The 17,697-nt window shown below is 39.1% G+C and overlaps 1 protein-coding gene across 2 annotated transcripts in view; it reads left to right on the top strand.

Moving 5' to 3' along the window:
• The window catches only part of STARD13 (StAR related lipid transfer domain containing 13), a 523,155-nt gene that overhangs the window by 270,017 nt on the left and 235,441 nt on the right, over positions 1-17,697 (top strand). The gene's annotated exons all lie outside the window — the stretch shown is intronic.

The raw sequence follows: 17,697 nt of genomic DNA, 5'->3' as shown, positions 1-17,697 counted from the left end.
TTTATTTTGTTTTGTACTAGCCATTTGAATGGGATGGTTATGAAATGGTATGTCATTGTGGTTTTGATTTGCATTTCCCTAATGATTAGTGATCTTGACCATCTTTCCATGTGCTTATTGGCCATTTGGTTTCTTCTCTGGAGAAATGTCTGTTCAAGTCTTTTGCCCATTTTCAATCAGGTTGTTTGTTTTTTGTTGTTGTTGAGTTGTAGGTTGCTATGTATATTCTGGGTATTAACTCCTTATCAGATATGTGATTTGCACATATTTTCCCCACTATGTATGTTGCTTCTTCACTCTGTTGTTAGTGTCCTTTGATTTAGGAACTGTTTCTATATCCCTATTATAGTGTCTTCAAGTGGTGTCTGGTCAATATTTGTATTTTCAGTTTAATTGAGTTCTTAAATGATGCTTAATTAATGATTTATCACCTTAAATTTATGATAAAATCTAACTAAATATAAATTAACTTTGCTATAAAGTTATTCAGGACAAATCCAATGGGATTTAGGAACTTCAAATATAATTGTGAATGTTTTCAGGATTGAACTATGCTGATATACAAAGAAGGCTTCAAAACACTATACTGAAAATTACCCATCACTGTCCCTAGCTTTAGAATTTTGACAACTTCCACAGGGAGGTTTTGAAAATTAATTGCTCTTGTATGACAAGAAGAGATGAGAAATTATTTGTGGGACAATCAGATGAAAGTTTAAATTCTTATGTTTGGCTAGGGGCTGTCCCATGATCAAAGACAGATGGGAAATAGAAAGTAACTCTGAAAGAATGAATTTTCAGGGAAGTAAAGATGTTTATAAAAATTCTGAATGTTCCCTGAAGTATAACTCCTGTTGGTCTTGCTGGAATCAGATGCATCATTAATATGACAGTAGTGAATTTAAAAAGCTAGTGGATATTTGTAGGATGGTAAAATGAAAGAGATAATCAGTTCTTCATTATTTCTGAACTGCATTACCTGGCTAATTTATAAGCCAAGAAAGCTACTAATAATAGCTCTATTAACAATTCTGATTATCTTCCTCACATTCTGGTCTTTCTGCTCTGTGATTAATTTTTAGTTGAAAAACTTTCTACCACAAATTATCTTTAGGCTATAGAGTCACATTAGTTGTGTAGTGCAGTGATCATGTGCACTCTGTAGACAGCTTAATGGAAATTCTGATTGTTCTGGTTAGTTCACATTTGAAATGGTTACATAAAACTTCTTTGAGTAATTAACACAGTCTCCCAACAAAGAGTTAGCTGATTTTTTATAATAAAAGGTCAAGCAAGAGAAAGTCATTTAGAAGGCAGAAGAGATTGCCTTCCTGGGATAATTTTTATTCTGAATTACAAAACAACTTCAAAGGCATGAGTCAAGCGCTTAGTAATTCTGGTGCAAAACATTACTGCTGAACAACTATAGTTCAATGACAAGATCTCTACTGGATTATCATAAATGAGAGCTAATAATGGCCCATTCATGCACATATGTAATGTATTTAAAGGGTATGTGTGGGTAGTTAACCAGGGTCATACCTAGCTTTCATTACAACTCTCTATTTTCTCTGTTTACTCAACCCCTGACTTTGTGATGAATGATCCATTTGGAACAAACTTTTTGTGTCCTCTCAGATATGTAAAGGTTACACATTTCCCCCAACTGCTTAATTTAATGCTTTAAACATTTCCCCCCAACTATTCTTGACTCATTCACTTACCTGTGCTCTGAAGTGATTTGTCTGATTGTTTACATTAAAAGAGGTTAACAGGAATAGAGAGTCAAGGCCAGGAATATATGGACCTTTATGACTTTGATTAGTTCTAACTTAAGTCTAAAGTGTGGCAGGTGTTTCTGAGACAAGATTTATTGTTTTAAGGCTCTTTGAGCCTTAGTTGGAATTTCAACAAATCCATTTTGTGACCACTTTTCCTAGTTTCAGTTCTGGAAAATAACAATAGGTATTATACAAACAACTTAAGTTTTAAGTTCATGTGTTGAGTATCAAAGAAGTACCTGAAATCATATAGTTTTAGAAAAGAGGGGGCACCTGGGTGGCTCAGTGTGTTAAAGCCTCGGGCTTCCACTCGGGTCTTGATCCCCGGGTCCTGGGATCGAGCCCAGCATGGGGCTCTCTGCTCGGCAGGAAGCTTGCTTCCTTCTCTCTCTCTCTGCCTGCTTGTGATCTCTGTCTGTCAAAAAATAAATAAAATCTTTAAAAAAAAAAAAAAAAGAAAGAAAGAAAAGAAAAGTGATCTCAGAGAGTACCTGTTCTGTTTCTCTCACTTTACAATTGAAGTAAATGAAACCCAGTGATGTTAAGGGACTGACCTAATATTATATAGCTCACTAAGGACAGCACTAGGATGACACTCAGGGACTGGGAGGCATCATAGCTCAGTGTCCTCACTATTATGTATCATCTTCCTTCAGTTAATCCTTCTGATAAGCACTCTATTAATCAATTCTCACCTTTTTAATTAGAGTAAACCATGTGTACTGATGTAATCAACAAGTTGTTCCTTTATTAAACACTGACATTTTTCTTGTCCTAACCTTCCTACTGAAAGAAGAATGCTAAAATAGCAAGTATTTTTGACAAGGTAACAAAATGCTGTCCAATGTGAAATCCTAATATGATTGATATCCAGGAGGGTTGATATCTACATACAAACACTGAGAGAGCATAGGCTTTCTTAACAATTTTTCAGAAAGTATATAATATTAACAGATATTTAAGCAAAGCAGATGTGGAAAGAAAAAAAGAGCTGAACTTTTCTGTACCGTATGCTTTCAGGTGCTAGTGAAGATGAAAATAAATAAGACAGACTTACAGAATACCACACTAAGGTAGCAGTGTTAACAATGAAGAAGGAAAGAACTGAGAGTTAGTGAAGTCCTTCCTCCTATTAGGAGTTATGTTAACATGTTTTATACCACTTTATTTAAAGATGGCACCATTGATCCTAAACTTTGAGACAGATTTTAGATGAAACTAATTATTAGCACTTTAGTTAAAATGTACAGAATTGGGTGCCTAAGTGGCTCAGTTGGTTAAGCATCTGCCTTCAGCTCAAATCATGATCCCAGGGTCCTAGGACTGAGTCCCACATCGGGCTCACTACTTGGTGGGAAGTCTACTTCTGCCTCTACTTACATTATAACTAAACATTAAAAGAAGTCCTAGGACATTTAAAAAAAAAATGGTACTAAGAGGTGGTCTCTGTATGTTAATTTCCTGTTGCTGAGACTAGTGTGTCAAACTATTCCCTACTGCCCAAATCCAGCTGAACATGCAAAGGGTATGGCAAGATTAAAATTCAGCCTAAGTATTAGGAAATCTTACTGTATTTAACTAACTTATCAATTAATTAAATTAGCAAATTTTTTAATTTCTTGGTATCTTTCCGAAGCTAATTGTGCTATGCGATCAGTGTCTCCTATTCCCCAAACTCAGCTAAGAATGAAAGATGGAGCCAAGATTCAGCACAATTGGCTCATAAATACAAAACTAATTTCCTCTTCTAGAAGTATCAAAAGTGATAAATATAATTATAACCAATTACTGTACAAGAACTCATAGTGATAGGTAGTTATAGGTGCCTGTTCTAAATGCTTTATAAATATGGACTTATTTAGTATTCACAACAGTCCAGTGAAGTAAAGTACTTGTTTTCCCCATTTTACAGGTGAGATGCAAAGAAGTTGTAATTTGTTCTAGACAGTGACAGAGCTAGTCTAGAAAAGATAAAGGCCATGAGTAGTCTGCTTATTTACATTATCCTGCAGCTTACATTCATTTGTAGTAATCTCAACTATCATGATCATTTATGGTTTGAGTACAAAATCAGAAATATCTGGAGAATTTAAAAGATTATGAATCTATTGATATTTCTTGAGTTACTTGACAAATATTTACTGAGGACCCGCTGTGTACTAAAATCAAGGATTCTCTATTCATTAATGATATGTAGCTCCCAAAACAAGGGAGATTTTTTTCTTCCAACTGCCTTCAGAACAAAATTTACCTAAAATATATACAGTGTATGTCTATGGGCATGAGCATAGACACACATTCTTTAAACAAAGAGAAAGGGACCTTTCAGATACTTCTTCGTTTACGAGCCTAAAACAAGTGGTAGTTCATTGGAAGACATTTATATTCCCAGGCTATGTTCAGTTTGTCTTGAACTACTAGATCTGTTTCCCAACTTTGTTCAAGACAGCTAAAAATCAGTATTCATCAGAAAAGGCTCGTGAGGTACCTGGGTGGCTCAGTTGGTTATGGGTCAGACTTTTGATTTCAGTTCAGGTCACGATCTCAGGGTTGCAGGATGGAGGCCCATGTTGGGCTCTACATTCAGCACTGAGTCGGCTTCTCCCTCTCCCTCTGCTCCTCCCCCAGCTCATGTCTCTCTCTCAAACAAACAAACAAACAAACAAATAAATAAAATCTGAAGGAACGAAGGGAGGGAGAGAAGGAGGGAGGGGAAAGTTTCTTGACTTACATGCAAGTTTTGGGTTTTTTTTGGGAGGGGGCATTTATATATATTTTTTGGTAGCCACTGCAAGGTGCACTGAAATGGAATAAAGTTGACAATTTTCAAGACATTTGAAGGAAGAAAATCTCAGTAAGAGAAATAACCATTTTCATGGAAAAGACCAAATTTAGTTTGTCTGTGAAGATGGAGAAGTAGGTAGGTTTTCAGCTGTGTCAGCACACAAAACAAACACCTACAAAGGCCATTGCTAAATGTCTCAATGCTTTGAAAGCTGAGAACCGCAAGTGGGAGAAAGTACTTCCGAACTGGTGTCTGAGATGCCCAATGAGACTAAATAGAAATAAAGACATTATCTCACTTGAAAGTTTGTCAGATAAATACAGAACGACACAATTACAAATATTGCATGGAACACACTTCGACTAAAAAATGATTTGTTGTTTATCTGAAATTCAAATTTAACTGGGAAGCCTGCATTCTTATTTGCCGACTCCAGCAGCCTTCCTAACTTCCCAAGCCTTACTCTGGCTCCTGGCTCTTGGTGGCTTTCACTGCCTTGGTCAGAGATTCCAGGAGGGGATGTTTGTGGTGATGGGAAAGGTTAAAATGGGATGGTGTCTCTAACAGGGAAGGCCTCCCAGAAGGCCCTGAAGTCGGAAGCTGGAAACTCCCGCCTATAGAAGTCCTTGGAAGGCACATGAAGTGTTAGGCTGCCTCCTCATAATGCCACTCTCAACCCTGGGATTAGTTGGCCTGCCTTCATGTCCACAGCCACCCCCTTCTTTCTGTTCAGGATGGCTCTCAGTCTCAATTTTTTTCTATTCTGCACTCTTGTGGGAGACTGTTCATGACACAGCGTCCAGGGTCTTTGTACCTACACTGCTATCTCCAGCATCAAGCACAGAGCCCAGGACATAGTAGAGGGTCAGCAAATGTTAACTAAAGTGGAGGTTCTCAAACCTTTTTATTGTTGTTGATGTTCTCTTGCTAATAATGGTAAGGAGGAAATGCACATAAAATCATTCCCTTCTAAGTCCTCATTATTTCTCTCTATTTTTAAAAGTTAGTAAGGAAAGATGGAATTGCGCACAATACCATTGTATCATGTGCCCGACATGGTGTCTGGAGTATAGGATGTAAACTATTTTTGAGTGAGTGAGTGAGTGAATGAATGCAAATTATGATATTTGAGTACAAAGAGGGCTGGCATAAGTTTGATCTGCATTTTGTAGAAATAACCTTCCACTGAAATAACCTTCCACTGAAGGGGCTTTTCTGTATATTATATGCTGGGCCAGAATGGGAGAAGGGGATGGTTAGATGTTACTCGGCTTGGGACATATCTAGAAGATTTGGTGGAGGGGTGCCTTGAGGAAGTGGGGAGAGGGATTACTCATAGGGTTCACTCCCCTAAGATAAGAAGTGTTTGAAGTAGGAGGAGAGACTGGGGACATAGGCAGTACCAAACAATAGTGATAGAAGGAGGAAGGGGAAGGAAATCGCAAACCCTGTTATCAGAAAGGGGAGGAGAGTTCCTACAGCTACTGGGTCCTCTGGGCCCTTTTGCCCAGTGGCCATATATCTGCAAGTGACAGATCTAAATCAATATGCATTAGTTAGGGCCAACCCACGGTCAGAGAGATTACTAAATTCTTACTTTTGCATAAAACATCAAACCCTCTTAAATGTAATTCAAATTGAAATACTTATCACATTCCAATGGAATCTTTGATTCGGGCAAGATAAAAACACTGTGAGTCACAACTGAGTTTTCCCCTGAATCTTCTCTAACTAGTTTACATTATACAAAAGGTAAAGGCATATCAGATAGGTAGGTCATTGCCATTTTATCTAGGGATATTTTCCCACCAAGATAAAAGCAGACATAGAACAGGTAGAAGTGAATTTAACAATACCACACTCAAGATTGGAGCAAATGGATATTAAACCATAAAGAATGACTTTTAATACTTGAAGAAGTTTTATTGTTTATTTTTGCTAGTTTAAAAAAAAAGTTGTTGTCCTTCCTTTTTTTTTTTAACAGCTGTTCACCTTTGCGAAATGACAGTTTCCATCTTTTCTTCTCTGTTGCCGTTAACCAGAACACAGCTAGCTCTCTTGGACTGAATTTAATTGAAGCCAGCTTAGATGTGGCATTGATTAACTGTTTCAGGCAGAGAACTGTCTTCAGGTTTCAAAACTCTGCTTAAAGTTGTTGCCCACATATATGCCTTATGAGAAATAAATTAAAAGAAGATTCAGAAACAGCTGGAAACATTCTTTTTCATGTCTAACATACATTTTATAAAATAAAAATGGTAAAAGAGTTAAGTCATTTGCACTATGATATATCACATTGCTGACTTGATGAAAATTCTGCTTCCCTTTTTCTTGATATAATATCTGCATAGTGATAGAAGGGTGATGAGTGTTCATGCTGTTAATGCTGTCATTAATCATTTTGCTATATACTTATTTTAATGTATTTTTAAGGCAAACTTGGACTACTGGATACTTACACAGTACTCTTTTATAGGGCATGGATAACTTCTGTCATAACCTCTAAAAATCCTTCATAAAAAATAAACTTTTAGCTCAAATCCAAAAGGTTAGCTTTCATAATAGTTCATCTTTGAACCCCCAGCAATAGGCTCCTTTCACTAAATGTTGATATAATATCCGGCCTATCAAGAGAAATCAGTGTATAATGCTTATGAAAGGCATAGAACTGTGCAAATGTGCTGTTTTATAAGGCATTAATCCAGAGATCCAATAATCTGTACAGTGAACTTTATCTTGACAGGTAAATCAACCCACTGCTAAGTAAAACAGCCAGACAATACTATCCTTGTTGTGAACTGCAGGTGTTTCAGAAGCTGGGTGAACGTGGGAGAAACCTCACAGCCTCAGATGGCGGGAGTGAATGGTGGTGAAGGAAGCAAAGCTTGGTGAGTTGGTTAGGCAGGTGCTTGGGACACTGAAAGGAGTAAATAGAAATAAAAAATCAAAAGCAGCTGTCTGCTTAGGTTTTATGGCTTTACTAGAAATAATGAGAGAGCTAACATCAGGAACACAGACTAAAATAGTTCTAAGAAACCTTGGTTTGAAAGAATGAATTAATGCTTTGGAAATAGCTCTGTTCTCAAGATTAATTGTGTCCAGATTAATTACAGGGAAATCCTGTTAAATCTAAGAACAAACATATTTATCAGCCTCAGAAGTATTTATTAAATCCCTCTAGTGTCAGTGACAGAGTTCTGTCCCCTGTCCTGCCTTTTTTAAGGAAACCATATAATCTCAGGAAACATTATTTGCCAGAATTTTTAACAGTTGTAGCCAAGTGATATATATGTGCATTTAACTCACTTACAGAGCCAAGTTTAAGCTATTCTGTACCTATGATACTGCACATAGGGAGAAAAAACTTCCAACTAATAGTATTAAGAAAACATTTGCTTAAAATAAAAGAACCAATGGGTGAAGACTGTGTCACACCAATAATATCTTGATGAAAGCGTCTTTAAAAACATGAAATTGGAAAAATAAAACCATTAAAGAGAAATTAGGAAAATAACAAAGAATTTGTGAGCGGGAATAGTTAATGTCTCAAATGAAAATGATTATGTTTTATAGTTGTATCAAGAAAAGTTTACCAAATGGAGAGTAGACAAAGCAACATGCTTTCCTGGTCAGACACCTGACTTGCTACAAATTTATAGTTCATGAATGAGTGTTCCAGAGAGCTTGATGGATTCTGTAAGGTACTGAAAGTCGAGGGATTGCATTTTATGTTTGGTTTGCCCATGATTCATCTACAAAGCCCATTTGATGAAATACACAGCATTTCTTCTGCTACAAAGTCTTTTGGTTTTTACCACCTACGGGTCCAGTGGGAAGAATCTCTAGCCTTGCCACCTTGCTGTCACCTCCCCATTAGGGCTCTCTCCTCCAGCCTCGACTGCTCTCATGTGGGATACCGAGTCCTTCTAATGCAGTTTAACCTATAACAGGGAAATGGAATGATGGGACATCAGCTGTGCATTGCCGATGTGCATCAGAATTACAGTGTGATATTGCTTCATTCCCTTTGTCCAAATTAAAGGTGCTGAACGATACCTTTCCCAATTCCGGTTACTCTGTCTCTAGATTTCCCATCTTGAATTCTTTGAGGGTATGGATTTTTTGTTTGGTCCAGCCCCTCCTTTTCCTTCACTCCCCATTTTTTTGTCTCTTCAAGGGGATAAGGGTCCTTTCCTCCTTGAGGCTCAGATGAGCCTAAATCAGTTGTTTTTGTGATTACCTCCTGCTATCATGAAAGGTGACCAACTGCCTCTTACTCTGGAGTTTTTGCCTCCAGGCTAAATTCTAGGGTGTTTTTTTCTTGCCACACTACCTTGGTATGCAGTATTGGAGCCCTTCTCTGTTCCTTCTGGTTTTATTTAGCTGCTACCTTTCTGCTCTTATCCACATCCTACGGTTTTTCTATTTTTTATTTTTCTTCTTCTTAACTGTTATTCTGTTCTCCTTTTAAACCACACACACTTTACCCACAAGAAAGCTATATTTTCCCCTAGATGAGATATTACTGATTTTTTTGTTTTACAGTACTGTATTCCTAGTCAGGGAGTCCCCAAAAACGTATGTGTTAAATTAACAGTATCCTCTTACATATTAAAGCTAACCCACTTCATTTCTATTGTATATTTAAAATAGTTATAACTTTCTTAACTATCTACATTTATACATATTTTAATACAGAAAACCTTGGCTTCCAACCCTGGTTTGGGTGAAGGGAGGGAGTTAATTTATGACCAGATTAACTTTCTCCATTATAAAAATGTAGAATTTGGAGGGGAAAAAAACCCTAAATTCTATTTTAAATTAATCTGCGTGATTAAGTATTTGAAAATAGTTAATAATTTTAACCCATAATTTATTACTATTATTTCCTGTCATTCTTGGTTATTTTATCAGTTGTAACTTAGGACATACGTTTGTATGCATATCTACTCATGTCTGTCTCATGGCTTGATGCAAAATATTTTCACGTTTAAGGGGTAACAAACACTTGGACACACTCATCTTCCCTAGCCCACTCTTCAGGCCCAATTTCCAGGTTTTTTTTTATTCAATAAATACATAGTGAGTACTCACCATGTATTGGGCACCATATTCCAGACTGGGGATAGAGAAATTAAAACCTTACTCCCTGTCTTCAAGGGGGTCATGATCCAATGGGGGAGTGAAGCAGTTACTCTCTGTAGTTTAGGGAGATCTATTGAGAGGAAGAGCCAGTGTATTCCTGGCAGGAGGAACACGTATAAAGGTACTGAGGCAGAAGAAGGTGCGATGCATTCAAGGAACTGCCAGTTTCTCTGTTTTCTTTGGGAAGCATCAGGCAAGTGTTGATGCCAAGAGCAAGAGGGAAAAGCATGCATGGCAGATGGCAGGTACCTTTAATATGTAAGAAAAGCTCAAAGAGACAGTAAATAGAATAGAGGTCACCAGGGACTGTGGGCAGGAGGGAGAAGAAATTCTTTATATAAATACAGCTTTTTTGTTGAGGATGAAGAATGTTAGATACAGATGATTGTGACGTTTATACAACACTGTGAATGTGATTAATGTCACCAAATCGTATACAATAGATGGTCGAATGATAAATATTATGTGTATATTGCCACAGTAAAAACAATTATTTTGAGTGTGTATGGCTTTGCAGAGAATGGGGGGGGCATTGAGACAGCCACAGTGGAGAATAAGAATGACAGTCAGAGACATGGCATGAACATGCTAGCAGCTCTCAGTCCATCAGCATTGTGTCACCTGTCCATGTGGTTCTGTGATTTCAGCCACCGTGTGGTGACCTGGAAAGAACAATGGATATAGAGCTTTTGTCAGACAGGCGTGAGAGAGCTAGAAACTAAAACAGCCGTGTGTGTGTGTGAATGTGTGAGTGTGTGTGTGTGTAATGAGAAAATGGTTGAGAGGCTGGCTCATGAACTTTAAGCTAAGGGTTGGAAGGGCGTGAGGCCAGAGAGGCTAGAGAGGAAAAGCAAAAGATCATGAGACAAGATGAGGAATGCTGGAAAGATCCGAGATCATCATAGAAGCTGAGATGAAGGTTCAGATTTTGGAAGCACAGCACTGTGGGGCGGTGACTTAGCCCAGGGCGTGTCCATGGGGGTGGGTGGATTAAGGGACGCTGGAGACAAAGACCTCAGCAGCTGTGAGTTGAAGGAACTAAACTCTGCAGAAGACATGGGACAAGATCCCGTGGTCACATGAGCTTTCTTAGCAAATGACGTACTGTTTATTCATTTGTCACATGCATCCATTAAGTGTCCACTTTGTACCAGACACTGCCTTAGCTGCTGGGAATGAGAGTCCAGGAAGAAAGACAATTTCCCTGCTCTTGTCGAATTTACAGTCTAGTGAAGGGGCAAGCTGAGCAATAGCCAAAATAAACAGACTTAAAATAATCACGTGGGCATGCACTGTGGTCAGAGTTAGTGAGGCTTAATCATGTAAGAGGGACACACTGAGGTGGTCAGGAAGGGCCTCGAAGAAGAGAGAGTTATGCGGAGACCTATGAGTTAAGAAAATCAAGTTCAGTCATCCATTTTATTTATTTTCTTTGAGAATGCCATGTGCCAAGCACCGTTCCAGGCACAAGGAATGCAAAGATACATGAAACAGAGGCCCTGGTCACACAAATAGAATAGAGATACCATCGTATCAGTGAAATCCAGAAAGATCTCCCAGGACTCCAAGGATGGATTTGGACTCATAATTTTTTCCAATTAATATCAGGAGTTTTTCTTTTCAATGATGCCTGCAAGAAATAAATTATACCAAAAATATATTAGTAGTAGTGAATGGCCAATGGCGCACAACTGAAATGATACAGAAAATAAAGAATTATCCTATATGGGAGGAAAAAATGCTGAACTAAGAGGAGCAGACAGGAGAAAAATACATATAAATGATAAAAGTAATTTCCATTGGCCCAGAAACTCTTAAACATAATTCCCTTTGTATTCACTACATTATTATAAAGCACTAACAGGAAAACATTTAACATTTGTAAAAATCAGCTACTCTTAGACAATTTCTGTTGAAAAGTTATGTCTTGAAGTTTACACTTTTTAAAATATCAGAAATTGAAATATATGTTAAACTACTGTTTATACTCCTTATAGTGTTGTTAGTGACAACAAGTGTCACTGGGTGTTGACAGAATTTAGTCTTTGTCCTCCTATCCCATCATTGCATCTGAAAAAAATCAGGGACTGAAGGACCAAAGTTATTTTGAGGACCTCGTTTCATGAAAAAAAAAAACCAGAAATTTTATTAGATAACCAGACTTTTTCCAGCAGCTTTAATGAAATATTTGAGTAAAAGTCAACTCTAGATTACTTTAAATAATAAAATGGGGTTATTCTCATGACTGACAGAGATGACATTTCTTTTTATTTTATTTTATTTTATTTTATTTTATTTTATTTTATTTTGACAGAGAGAGATCACAAGTAGGCAGAGAGGCAGGCAGAGAGAGAAGGGGAAGCAGGCTCCCCGCTGAGCAGAGAGCCTGATGTGGGGCCCAATCCTGGGACCTTGAGACCATGACCTGAGCTGAAGGCAGAGGCTTTAACCCACTGAGCCACCCAGGCACCCCAGAGATGACATTTCTCTAATGATTATAATGTATTGTCTTACAACCTCTAAAGTTCTACAAACAAGGGAGAAGAAACACTATCAGCTTAGAGGGACAAGGACTCTGGGGAGAGGCAAGGGAACTGTGGGGGAGTTAAGTGAGAGCTGGAGTTAACCATGGAGATCAGCCTTGAGTCTTGGTTCTATAATTTATTGGTGGACCATCTAGTCATATAACTTTACTGAGCCTGTTTCTTTGCCTTTTTTTTTTTTTTAAGTGAATGCCTACTTCTTGTATTTGTTATATTAAGTAAGCTATGTAAAGTGCTTTATCCTATGTAGTGCTTAACTGGGGCAAATGCTTATTAGTGAAAAATTCCTAAAGAAAGTATCATATCTACTCAGATTAAGTAACAAGTTGGGAATTAACTGCTGAGATTTCACCAAAAGATTTGCCTCTAGAACGTGGACTGTATGCTACCTGTCTTTCAAGATGCCCAGGGTTTGCTCCATATGTATCTGTGGAATAAATAAAATGGCAGTGGGAGGTCAGCCCAGGGAAGGGGAAGAGAGTCCCAGCCCCTTCTGACTGTGCATACCACACATTTAACTGCTCTTAACTCATGTCAGTAGGTGAACATGGGGCAACCAGAGGAAACCTGTGTCATTCCAGATAAAGACACTTGTTGAATGAACATTTTTTAAATGCAAGTAGGCAATGTACCAGCTCCAAGCATAGATTGTCCCCAATCTTTCCTATTATCTACAGCTTCCATTTGGATAGCACTTTGAATTGATAAGCCTCTTTCACACATAGTTTGATCAGGGTAAGTAGAACAAATGTTCTTGTCTGCATTTGACAAGTAAGGAAATTGATGTTTTGGGGAGGTTCAGTAGGTTCTACCGGTCCTATAGCTTATCATTCTCCAAGTTGAGATTTGAATTCTATTCTTATTCCTCCCCAGTTCATCCCTATTCTCTGCCACTCTTTAGTGTCTTCTTGTTTTTTGGTATGATGCTGTGCAGAATTTAGCTGGCCTGGAATCTCATGAGAGTTTCAGAATTGGCATAGGCCAAATAATGTTAATAATGATAGCTAACATTTAATGAATGCTCATTATACGCTAGGAAACATTCTAAGTATTTTACATGAATTATTACACTGGATCCTTACCAAAAACGCTCTGAAGGCAGCACTATCATCATTCCCATTTTATAGATGCCGAGGCTGAGGAACAGAAAAGAAACTTGTCCAAATCACACAGCCAGTTGGTGGGAGCCAGGGTATCAACCCAGGTGTTGACTCCTCCTTTACTTGCCTCACCACTTCACTGCCCAAGTGAGCCAGAAAACTGCCTTTCTGACCCCTCGGATGATATGTTTATTGACCTTAAAGAGCTGGGTAGCACCAAGATAGTGCTTCACAGTGTAAGTCTGAGTGTCCCCAAACATGCTGAGGTCTAACACTAGCCTCCGTATACAGGCAGTCATTGCAAAATGGATGAATCTTAACTAGTCATTTTGCCTATATCCATGTAATAAAGCACGGTTATGTAGGAAGTTAATATTTGTTCAACCATCATGGCTAAATGAACAGGAGGAAGGATGCCCCAGGGTGTCCGCAACCGGGCATCAAGAGGATTCCAATCACTAGACACCCTTTGGTTCCAGTGGCCTGTGAATATGATAAGTGATTTGTGACACGCTGACCCAGGATCTCCCATGTGGTAATGATAGTCCCCAAAAACATACATGAAAAATACAATCTGTGTGAAGTCAGTGAAATATTAGGACATGACATTAAACCTGGGGATTCCAGGCATTTATCAGCGTACGAGGAAAATACCGAACACAGCCAGAGATTTTGATCGGCAATGCAGAGTTCACAGCTAACGTTAAAGTTGCTTCCAAGAAAGCCTGGAGCCCAACAATATTTTAATTAACAGAACAAAACCCAACAGCAACAGTCACAGCTGTTAGCATTAGGAGACTGGTGGATTCAGAGCTTGGCAACGAGGCACTAAGACACACCTGCTGGGACAGGTACAGATTGGTGACAAAGAGCTAAGGATCCAGCAGGAAAGCCAGCTTCTCCAGAACTTTCAGCAGCATTTTTTAATGAGGAAACCAATAATATGAGATTACATTTCAGAATCTCCATAACAAGACCCTGAAATATAGCCTGAAGGGAGCGCTGAAGGGATGGTTGCCACAGCGCGTTTTCTCTGGGGGAAAGAGCATGCTTGCAGAGTCACGGGGAGCTCTTTACCCTTCTGTTGTGCACGGAGGCGAAATGGGTGGCCCTGAGGAAGGTAGTCTCCTACAATAAAGCTGAAAACAACATGAAATAATGGTTCATAACCATAGGCTCCTGGCAAGGGTTTGCTGGCCCTGGTACAGTTAGAAGAAACCGAATTCTTTTTCTAAACAGAGCCTTCTGACAACAAAATACTCTGCACAAGAACTTCTCCATTCTTAATGCTAAGGGGTGATGGCACAGGATGGCTGAATGTAGAAGGGGGAATAGGAAAGATAGGAAGTTAATGGGATTGCAGAGCCACTGGCATTCTTATATATCGGAGGATGGATGGCAAGGCTTGCTTATTGCTCGTGGCTGTGGGTACAGTGACGAGGAGTCTTCATTATATAACATTAAGAGAAGGTAAAGAAAAAAATATCTTTTTTCTCCTTTTTAGTGAAAGTTGTTAGTGACAGAATTGTTTGTAATTTCAGAAATTAGGAGTGAATGAAATGTCCAAACTTATGAAGGTTTTAAAATACATTATGATGTGTCTGTCCAGCAGAAACGTATTCACTAAATATTCACCAAAAAGTACATTTAAAAAAGTTTAGTAGACTGGGAAAGTTCTCACAGTCTAGTATGAAGTGATAACATTTTTCAAAATTTGGTATGAAAGTTATTCCAGTTTTTTTAAACATGCAAAGAAAAAACTGAAAAGGAAAAATTTTCAGATGTTATCAGCCCTCTCTCTCTGACAATATTACAGGTAATTTTAATGTTTCTATTTATAATGTTCTGTGTTTAAAAACTATAATCATTATTATGTATTGTATATTTAAAATTACTGAACTTGATATAAGAAAAGAGAGGGATAATTAATGACAATGAAGCCGCACAGCTACAGGCATAATTAAAATTTATATTTATACTAAGGAGCAGACCCTAGTAACCAGTCATCTAAATAACTAAATAACCAGTCATCTAAAACTACAATAGAATATTTACTTAGTCAGAAGATGATCCCAGTATGGGCTATTCACTAAGAAATGCACATGGGATTTAGAAATAAAAGTATTAGTCCCAGCTGGGGGAGCTCAGGCCTGGGGCAGGGCAGCAGGGAGGCGAAAGAAAGCAGTTACTCATAATGTTCTATAATTGCTGGGCCCGGGGCACCTGGGTGGCTCAGTGGGTTAGGCCGCTGCCTTCGGCTCAGGTCATGATCTCAGGGTCCTGGGGTCGAGTCCCGCATCGGGCGCTCTGCTCAGCGGGGAGCCTGCTTCCCCTCTCTCTCTGCCTGCCTCTCCATCTACTTGTGATTTCTCTCTATGAAAAAAAAAAAAAAAAAAAAAAAGAAATACATTATAATTGCTGGGCCCAAGGTGTCCCATAGGAACACAGGAGAGGAGGAACCCCCCCCAGCCACTGGGATCTGTGGAAGGCTTTCAGAAGGAATCTGACTTGATTCCTGAAGGATGAATGAAAAAAAAAGTCGGGGAAGGTTTTTTAGCAGAGGAATGTACAAAGACAGAGCTGAGTGAGGGTCATAGCTTTCCAAAGTAATCTCATAGGAAGAAATTCAAGGGAGGAAAGAAGAAAATTTGACCAAACTCGGTACTCTGGAGACGGAGAAGCAGAGAAAGACTGAAATGGTATTAGGAATTCTGGAGGAACGTGACAGGTGCTGGTATCACTGGATAACACAGGAACTGGAGATGGAAGAGCAGGGAAAATCAGAGATACCCATTAGTAAGGTAAATGATACACAATGCTGGGGTATAATCATTCATTCTACAAGTTTTTACTGAACATACGGCCAAGGACTGTTGTAGGTGCTGAGTATGCACTAGTGGGCCAGGCAGACAATGCCTCTGCTCTCAGGATGCTCCAGGTTTGCCTGGGAGAGAGACCACAAACAAACAAGAAAATGTGTGAAATGGTTAAGTGCCATAAAGAAAATTATAGCACTCATGGATGCCTCGAGACGAAGTAATGCAGTTATTTAGACTGGATATCTGGAAAGGCCCCTTGGAGGGGCTCAGGAAAGATTAGGGATAGGACAGCAGTGTGATAATGATAAGGTTAGGACAGCAGTGGCGTAGCATTCATTGTCTGGACGCTTTCTTTGTGACAAGTGGATTATTTCATTAAATGCACAGTATAATCTTATAGGTAAGTAGCCTTGATGGGCAGAAACTTACCAGAGTCAAACACAACTCTGCCTTCAGCCACACTCTTTTTTTTTTTTTTTTTAATTTAAATTCAGTTAGCTGAGGTGGCTGGGTAGCTTAAGATCTGCCTTGGGCTCAGGACTTGAGCCCACGGTCCTGGGATCCAGTCCTGCATCAGGCTCCTTGCTCAGCAGGGTGACTGTTTTCCCTCTGCCTGCTGCTCCCCTGCTTGTGCTCTCTCTGACAAATAAATAAAAATCTTGAAAAAAAAAAAAAGATTTAAATTCAATTAGCCAGCATATAGTACATCATTAATTTCAGATGTCGAGTTCAGTAATTCACCAGTTGCACGTAACACCCAGTGCTCATCACATCACGTGCCCTCGTTAATGCCTATCACCCAGTTACCCCCCCTCACTCTCATCCCCCTCCAGCAACCTTCAGTTTATTTCCTAGACTTAAGAGTTTCTCACGGTTTATCTCCCTCTCTGATTTCTTCCCCTTCAGTTTTCCCTCCCTTCCCCTATGATCCTGTGTCCAGCCACACTCTCAAATACAAGTACTTTTATGTGTACCAAGTTGGGCCTTGAGAGGTAAGGGATGAAACTGTGAGAAGGAATGCAATTACCCAAGGACACAAAAACATGAGGAAAAAGGAGTGGGCTAAAAACTGAAACGTAGGCAATGCCAGCACGGGGGGGGGGGGGGGGGACTCTGAGGACAAACAGCTCAGCCATGTAGCCTAACAGCCATGAGACAAGCCAGCATCATAAGGAAGCAAATGGCCAGCAGTGCCCCATTGTCCACATGACCTAGAAAGGACAACAACAACACAAAACATCCATCAGATTTAGCAACCAGACAATTAGTGGTGACCTTGGTAAGACAGGTTTCAGTGCAGTAGTGAGGAGGCCAGATTGCAGGTTGATAAAGGAAGATTTCTTTTTCCAAGAGAAACAAGATAGAGGCAGCACACCTTGCTATGGGGGTTTGGGTTTGGTTTAAGGAAGGGTGAGCCTTTTCAGAGGAAGGTTGAGGATATAGAGGCAATAACTGATGTAGCAAAGTCCTCATAGGGACAAGAAAGGACAGTAAACGGAGCACAGGTGGAGGACTATGTCTTAG

Source organism: Mustela putorius, unplaced genomic scaffold, assembly GCF_011764305.1.
Source record: "Mustela putorius furo isolate JIRA1106 unplaced genomic scaffold, ASM1176430v1.1 tig00003942_pilon_pilon_pilon, whole genome shotgun sequence".
NCBI lineage: Eukaryota > Metazoa > Chordata > Mammalia > Carnivora > Mustelidae > Mustela > Mustela putorius.
This window is presented reverse-complemented; position numbering and strand designations above follow the sequence as displayed.